Raw genomic sequence first — 8,187 nt, forward strand, 5'->3', positions numbered from 1 at the left:
TTTTTTCTATTGCAACAGGATCCACGAACCATCAACAAGTAAAAGTTGATGCACGTTACAGCTAAAAAAATTTCTCTCTTTTGTTTCAACCAACAAACCACCATCGCTAAACCACCATGATTTCCTACTGCTGCCCGTCTTTTCCTGTTTCGGTTTGAAGCTTTTTCAGTTACTATTCCTGCTCCGGTTGAATGATGCTGTGAACGAGCTTGATAAAGAAATGATGCTCACTATTTTAATGAAGATGATTGAGAAGACGAATGATGATCTCGTGATTAGTTAATGATGGTTTAGATTATGATATAGTTAAGATGATGATGATGATCGTGTTTAAACGAAGATGGTGACCGATGAATGATGTTGGCGATGATCGAAAGAAAGTAAGGAAAGACGAGTGGGTTTATAAGATGAGATAGATGATGCTAATTATGATTATTATTATGTTATGATATGATTATGATTATGTCATATATGTTTGATGATGAAGGGAATACATTAGTTCGTATGGGTTATATATATAAACGTGATAGATATTATAAGAAAGTAAAGGGCAGAGCAATGGTTCGGTGTGTTGATGATTATCGAGAGGACCAGGGTTCGATTCTAGGCTGGAACATTTTTTTTCTTTTAACAATAAATCTGGTTGGGCTGCTAATTGGGCTCCAGTTAATATGTTGGGCTGAAACAAGGCAAATAAAAGGCTTATATATAATCGGGTGCAAATTAAATCAGAAAATCGAAATAGAGGAATGGTTTAGAGGTGTGTTGGTTATCCAGGAGGTCGCGGGTTCAAACCCGGGCCGAGGCATAATTTTTTTTTAGGAAAAGCTTTTAAGGTAGTAATCACTTCTATTATTATTATTATTATTATTATTATTATTATTATTATTATTATTATTATTATTATTATTATTATTATTATTATTATTATTATTATTATTATTATTATTATTATTATATTAATTATTGATATTAATATCATCATTTTTATTATTATCATTAATATAGTTTACATTATTATCATTAAAATAAGTATTATAAGTATTATTAAAAACTATTATCTTTATTATCATTTTTACAAAAATTATCATTTTTATTATTATTATTATTAAAATTATTATTATTATTATCATTTCTATTAAAAGTATCATTATAACTAAAATTATCAAAGTTATCATTTTCATTAAACCTATCATTTTTATCAAAATTTAACATTATTATAAAGTTATTATCTTTATCCTTATTAAAATTTACATTTTTATTATTATTATTATTACTATTATTACTATCATTATTATTAATATTATTATTTTTATTACTAATATTATTATTATTATCATTATAACTATATTACTATTATCAATACTACTATTGATATTATTATCAATATGACTATAAAAATTAGTCATATAAAAATATACTTAACAAAACTATATTAATATATTTATTTCTTTAATGTATATAAAATAAATACATTTAATTAAGTTACTAATGAAACACCTAATCTACTAAGATAACATTTATAATATATAAATCTAATATATAAATCTGTTCGATTACAATTAGAGGTGTTAATATATATACTTGATATAGGTTCGTGAATCTGAGGCCAACCCTACACTTGTTCAATGTCGCCATATGTATTTTTACTACAAAATACAGTATGGTGAGTTTCATTTGCTCCCTTTTTAAATGCTTTTGCAATATATATTTTTGGGACTGAGAATACATGGAATGCTTTTATAAATGTTTTACGAAATAGACACAAGTAATCGAAACTACATTCTATGGTTAGATTATCGAATCGAATATGCCCCTTTTTAGCTTGGTAGCCTAAGAATTAGGGAACAGTACCCCTAATTGACGCGAATCCTAAAGATAGATCTATGGGCCTAACAAACCCCATCCGAGGTACGGATGCTTTAGTACTTCGATTTATTATTATACAGATGATAGGATTCTATTTTGGGGATATTCTATATGCATCTTATTAATGTCGGTTACTAGGTGTTCATCATATGAATGATTTTTATCTCTATGCAGTTTGCAAAATGCCTGATATGAGATGTATATTTATGGAAAAATGAAATCTTTGTGGTCTATTAAATTAAAGAAAATGATTGTTTATGATAAATTAATGAACTCACCAACCTTTTGGTTGACACTTGAAAGCATGTTTATTCTCAGGTATTAAAGAAATCTTACGCTGTGCATTTGCTCATTTTAGAGATATTACTTGGAGTCGTTCATGACATATTTCAAAAGACGTTGCATTCGAGTCGTTGAGTTCATCAAGATTATTATTAAGTCAATTATAGTTGAATATATTATGAAATGGTATGCATGCCGTAAACTTTCGATGTAATGAAAGTTTGTCTTTTAAAAACGAATGCAATGTTTGTAAAATGTATCATATAGAGGTCAAGTACCTCGCGATGTAACCAAATGTAATGTATTCGTCCAGATGGATTAGGACGGGTCATCTCAGGTAATACCCGAGAGATATATATAAATTCACAATTAATATGTTACATTCTTCGAATCTGATTCAGCAATCATCAACTATACTCACTATACATTCTTTCATAGAAATTGAAACAACCATACTCATTTAAATTCAATCACATATTCTGATTTTGAAATCGTAAAATTTAATTCAAGATATAACCGATATCATCACTCTTAGATCCCTATATATTTTGAAGTTATACTTTGACTTCAAAACTGTGTTAGAATATCATATGTATATTAACGATTACAATCTGTGTTCAAACCCTTTGAAATTCCCGAAGATACTTCAAATAATGAACAATCGAGATGATGATCCAACCACATGTTACCCACAGTTATGTACCTAAAAAATCCTCGAAACCAAAGTCATAGATTAACACGAATCCGTGTCAGACCCTTTACCATTTATTAGCTAAAATAACTTTTCAATCCCTTTCCAAAGTAGTCAGTTTTGTCACAGCTCCAGCAAGTCAACTTCAACTTTTCAGTAAAACAACCTTATTATAACCCTGATATATACTTTGCCCTTTCGTCATCGTTACCGGGGAATCGTTTATATTCCACCACATTAGCAGTAAACTTACCAACAACTTCACTAATCTTTGACTTTTCGAAAAATCATTATAATTATCGAAACCCCATTATTTACTCATCTGCATCTTGTAACGAGAATTGCCATACGAATCATCGGGAATTAGAAATCAGTATTTTGAAATCTTGCAGCATGTCTATACCAACAGTTATATGTGTACATATAACGTCTATCTGCTGGACTTACATACTTGAATGTGAAGTTTCTGAAAAACACCCTAAACTACAAACTAGTTCTCAAAATTTTGAAAAAATGCTGATGAAGCAGCAAAAACTGTAAACGACCTTAACAGTAATAAGTTTGATGATAAAGAATAGTGTGCTGGCAAACCTCAGAAAAAGAGAAGGTTTGGAACTGGAAAACGGATTGAGCAAAGTATGAAGGAGGCTGTGGATAAATCACAAAGACTAAACCTACCTTCAAAGAATCCAAATGATTCAGTATCTGCTGAAGTCATTAACGAATACCTTGCTCCTGACTCTAAACTCTTGCGGACAATATTCTTCACCATCCTCTGATATTAGAAATTCTAAGATATCATCATATCTTTCATTATAAATATCCTCCATATTTCTGAAGATATTTCCATAATTATTTTTATTTGAAATCATTTAACTCTTCGCGCTATCTGTATTACATCCTAAAAGAAACTATTTTAGTTTCTAAATTCTGAAACTTTTGAGTTTAAAATAAGAATGTTTTTGAAGTAAGTGTTGGGAACTGAAGCATGAGTTAGTATAATATAATGACACTTGATCAACGTGATTATATTACAGTAAGTCATGCTAAGTTTCTAAATGAAACGTGATGATTCACAGATCATAACGTCATCATGTGTCATGTTACACGACTATTGTATTCTATTTAATCTTTAAAAATGTCAAGAAAATATTTCTTGATGATTCGGTCTTTTCTGAGATATTCTGGTAATTTGACAAACCAAGACCGTGCCATTACAATTTTCTTCTTAGAACATTAACTATGTTCATTTCGAAATTCATATCTGCGAATTCTGAATCATTTTAAGCGGTGCTTAATCGCAAGAAGAGAAAACAAAAAAATGAAGCTCTGAAATAGAAATTAGAGTATAAATCACAGCAAATAGAAGAGAGCATTAATTGTGGATGACAATGATTATAGAAGACAGAAACAGAGACTTTGAAATATAAGGGAAGATATTAAACCCAACAACAACCCAGAAATTACAAACCGTATATATCGATGCATATAGCAATATAAAGACACGGGAGAACTAAAAACACTATAAAACCAAAAGTATAGTAGAAGTAAATAGATTCTTCCAGAGGAAGATGAAAAAGAAGAATGACAGATATGAAAGTTAGGAATATATCAAGAATCAGAACTGGATGAAGCATACTGACAAATAATTCAAAGTATGAATTAAAGGAGAAAGAATATAGAAGGTGTGGATTGTAAGGAAACGAAGACAGAACAATCAAAACAGATGATCACATTTAAAGCGGATCCTAATTTCCTTGATTACCGATAAATCAAATCTTATTATAAAGAATTTCTCCAAATCCCTTGAACTCTGGAAATCAATCCTATCTACGTCAAAAGATATGATGAATCTACGCTTACTCAATTCACTCTTTTGTGATAACTTCACTCGTACATTTCACTTAAGCAAATTGTTTTATCCATATTACTCGCTGATGATAAAACTCTAATTTTCAGCTCGTTTGCGTCATGAAAACATACTTATTGTCAGCCATGACCATCCCAATCAAATTTCGGGATGAAATTTCTTTAACGGGTAGGTACTGTGACAACCCGAAAATTTTCGAACAAATTTAAACTTGATCTTGATATGTTTTCGACATGATAAGCAAAGCCTGTAATGATGAAATCTCAAAAACTTTGAACTATGTTCATGTAATCACTTACCCTTCGACTGCTCTTAACGATTCACGAACAATTATGTGTAAATAGATATGTATGAATATATACATATGTGTGTTTATTAAATCGAGGAATATTAATAAAACATTAAACGGTTTGATTGATATATGAAATCCATTATATGATTAGAGAACGTTAACAAAGTATTAGACGTATAATACTTTACATGAACGTATTTGTTTCAATATGTTCATCGATGGAATTAGAAGATAATATCAAATGATTGATTTATCAGATACATTGAATTATGATTACGAGTCTCTGTTGAAAGGTCCACATTGATTTGAGAAATCTTTCTATTTTGACAATATTCGAAAAAATGGTAAAATGATTTACAAGTAAGAACAAATAGGTCAATTAACGATAACTGGAGAAAGGTTAGTAGAGATTAACTTTTAACACAATGATTGCCTCGAGTCTTTTGATAAAACAATTATTAGTCTTCATAATATTGAAAACATTTTATTACATAGTTGAAATCTTTTAAAGAATGAATTGGAATATATACAATAAATCGAAATGTTAATTATTAGAACTAAATATATATAGATAACTTGCAACGTGAATTTAAAACGTGTTCATTAAATATATATGTTTTAAAATTAGTTAAGAACACGATAGTAACACTCGCTTAGTGATGAGATTGATATTTAAAACGTTAGCACATAAATGAAGTATATGTATTTAAGTTTTAAAATGAAAACGTTAGATGATATAATGATTTTTATATGTAAACGATCTAAATTATACTTGAAATATAGTTAGTATTTGAAAAACTAAATATTATATTATTAAATAAATATTCCTAATATATATAAATTAATATTTCTAAATGAATATGTATGTAAATATATATATATATATATTTTACAAAATGATTAAATATAATATTAACGTTATAAATGTTTTGATACTATTTTATACATATGTATCTATATCAAAACGAAGATTTAAAGACGTAAACGACTAAAACACTAAAATGAATAAGTTACAATTTGAGTTGAATTGTTTTTCATTGATTTGAGTCTTGTTATGTATAAAGGTACACTACACAAAACGTAAAGTATTAGTTTTCTAAACGTACGAAAATGCGTTCGAGAAACCGAAACCGAGACTATAGTCGTGTTTCAACGTACGAGTCTTTAGAATTAAATTTACAAGTTAACTATGCACATAAATATAATATAATATATAATTAATTATATAAATTAAATATTATATATATTAAAAACCGTCGGCAGCCCTTAATCATTTGAGAGTGAGCTGGAGGAGGGACCTCCGCGATTGCGGAGCTGTTGTGTGCAAATGCTCCGCAACTGCGGAGCTGTGGGTTCCAGATCAGGGCTATAAAGCCCGAGCTTTCTGTTTGCTCGATTCATTCTCAATCTCTCTATCTATGATATATACTCCGTATATTATTTATTTTATTTAAATTATTTATTATTATTATTATTATTATTATTATTATTATTATTATTATTATTATTATTATTATTATTATTATTATTATTATTATTATTATTATTATTATTATTATTATTATTATCATTATTATTATTATTATTATCATTAATCTCATTATTGTTTAGTAGTATTATTATTAGTACTATACATAAAATACTACGACGGAGTCATGAGTGGGTTATTTCAAAAACGGATTTTTATGAGCGGGATAGAGCTAAGGAAATTATGGGTTATAGCTATGGAGGTTATGGGTAATGTTCGGGGATATGCTCGTGAGGTCAACCTAGTGTTTATCATCTCCGTTGCATCTACGTACTTTCCTGCAATATTGAATCTCAATATTGATACGTGAGCACTCATAACTTAACTTTTATATATTAATAGTGTATCCCTGACTAGTGCTCAAGTATATAGGATTATGCATGCTTGTAGGTTTGATATTGGTGTTAGTTAGGTTATGTTGAATCCTAAATTAGATACATATTCTATTAAGATAAGGTATATGATATGCATGTCGTTGGAAAGCTAGCGAAAAATTAAGAACTTTTCATTTAGATATCGAATGGTTTCGACGAACAGATTTGAAGTTATAGTCAACTGAATTATTATAAACTTTAGTATTATTATTGTTAGAATGATTATTTTTACTATCATCGTTATTATAGTCGTTATTATTATTATCTAAGAATTATTATTATTATCATTATCATTATCGTTATCAATATAAATATTATCATTAAAATCGTTATTGTTATCGTAATTATAACTAAGTTATTATTATTATTATTATCATTATTATTATTATTATTATTATTATTATTATTATTATTATTATTATTATTATTATTATTATTATTATTATTATTATTATTATTATTATTATTATTATTATTATTATTATTATTATTATTATCATTATAGTAATTATTAGTATTATCATTAGTACTATCGTAATTAGTATTTTTAATATCATTATCATTTAAACTAATATTAGTATCATTTAATTATCATGATTAATATTATTATCATTATTATAAATGCTATAGAAACGAAGACTAAAATCTATTAAACAAATCGATTGGGAAATAATGAGTATTAGTATCATGATAAAATTAAAATATTTTAAGATGTTGATTTAGATAAACTTATCGTTCTTATTATTTTTATCATTATTATTACTATTAAAAGTATTGTTAGTATTAAAACTATCATTTTAACAAAAATTATCATTTTAATAGAAATATCATTGTTATTATAAAATATCATTATTATTATCATTTTAGTATTATTATTATTTTGAATAGAATCATTATTTTATTTAAAATATTATTTTAAAGTTAATATTAAAAAGTATAGTAAATATTAAAGTTATCATAATTACAATTATCATTTTATCATAATTAATAATATCATTAGCAAATATAAATATTGTTATTATTATTATTACCAATATTATTTTATCAAATAAATATATGATACAAAGATATTTTTACCACACGCAACATAATTACATTAATAATACATATCACTATATTTTATGATATTAAGTGAACATTATAAATTTATTTACTTAAAATACATAAAAGTATATTTTTTATTATATATAATTTTTAATATAAACTTTTATTAATAAATAATTTTTATTAATTACTTTAACAAAATCTAATAAATATATTTAAATATATATAAAACGACTA

The sequence above is a fragment of the Rutidosis leptorrhynchoides genome, chromosome 1 (genome assembly GCF_046630445.1).
Source record: "Rutidosis leptorrhynchoides isolate AG116_Rl617_1_P2 chromosome 1, CSIRO_AGI_Rlap_v1, whole genome shotgun sequence".
NCBI lineage: Eukaryota > Viridiplantae > Streptophyta > Magnoliopsida > Asterales > Asteraceae > Rutidosis > Rutidosis leptorrhynchoides.